Raw genomic sequence first — 1,245 nt, 5'->3', positions numbered from 1 at the left:
GGAGGGGAGGCGGTGGTGAAACGACGTCGGGGGCATCGTCGAGGGAGGTGGTCTGCGCGGACATGGAGGACGGTTCGGAGGTAGTGATGGAGGAAGTGGTGCAGCTGCTCTCCTCGCTGCTGCAGCTCTCTGGCTCATTGGTGACGGATGAACAACTCATAACAAGCAGCACGAGGGTTAACACTCAGCAAGCTGTGTGCTGAGGGGTTTGGTGCAGAAGCTGAAGAAAAATCTGAGGAGCGTCTCCTGGTTTTCAAAAATGACTTGCAGGGAACTATGCTTCACTTTTACACGAGCACGACAAATCATTGTTTGATTTTGTCCGTCTCCAGCCGTCAGACGGTCATCCATCACGCTGAGCCTTGAAGGTTACCTTCCAGGGGAAGGGGAAGGGCGGCGACGACGGCCATGGAGCTAAACAGCAACAACAACAACAAAAAAAGACAGCATTACACTTAGGTAGTTGGGCACATCATCCTGGACAATCTGGAATTTGTCAAAACTACAACAGGCTCAACAGGGGTACCCAGGAAAAAAGGGAGGGGAAAAAGTAAATCCCTTTTCTTTCTTTTGTCGAAGGGCTTTGAAGTCAGGCTTTGGGGTGTATAATTGTCATAAAATTACAGACATAGCTTAGCCCTTGTTACATAATGTGACATCACTATTTAACCTGCAGCAGTTCATTAAGAAAGATAACTTATGTAACTGCAGATAAAAAAAAAATCGTAAGCCTCATTGATTAATATCACTTGTCATGCAGACACACAGAGGACCCTCAAAGGGAAGTAAATATGCCAAAGAGATGAAGATGTTCAAATAAAACCAATAATCCAACTGGACTTCTTAAAAAACAAACAATTTTTCACTCTTTCTCCCTTTTTGTGATACGATCTCTTGTTGGTGGCCCTTGAAGAATGACGCTAACTTTTCACTGACCTTGACTTTGCATCATTAGCTTTTAGATTTTTGAACAATCTTTCACTCTGCAGGGTGTGTGACTTTCACAGACAGATAACTACACGCAACAGGCTTTGGGAACAAAAGGATCCGAACCACTTTCATTAGGCCTTATAATGACTGAGCACTTTAGCTCTAGTCAGTGTAGAAAAACAAACAAGAAATCCACAAACACATATTTAAAGTTTATAAAAACAGGAATGCATTCTTTAATATGTGACCCATAATGGACTGATCACATCTTGTCACTGTGCTGCTGTTTTTCTCTTTATGTCCAGCTATATTTAA

The sequence above is a fragment of the Kryptolebias marmoratus genome, linkage group LG3 (assembly GCF_001649575.2).
Source record: "Kryptolebias marmoratus isolate JLee-2015 linkage group LG3, ASM164957v2, whole genome shotgun sequence".
Taxonomy (NCBI): domain Eukaryota; kingdom Metazoa; phylum Chordata; class Actinopteri; order Cyprinodontiformes; family Rivulidae; genus Kryptolebias; species Kryptolebias marmoratus.
The sequence above is the reverse complement of the archived record's forward strand: the minus strand, read 5'-3'. Positions refer to the sequence as shown.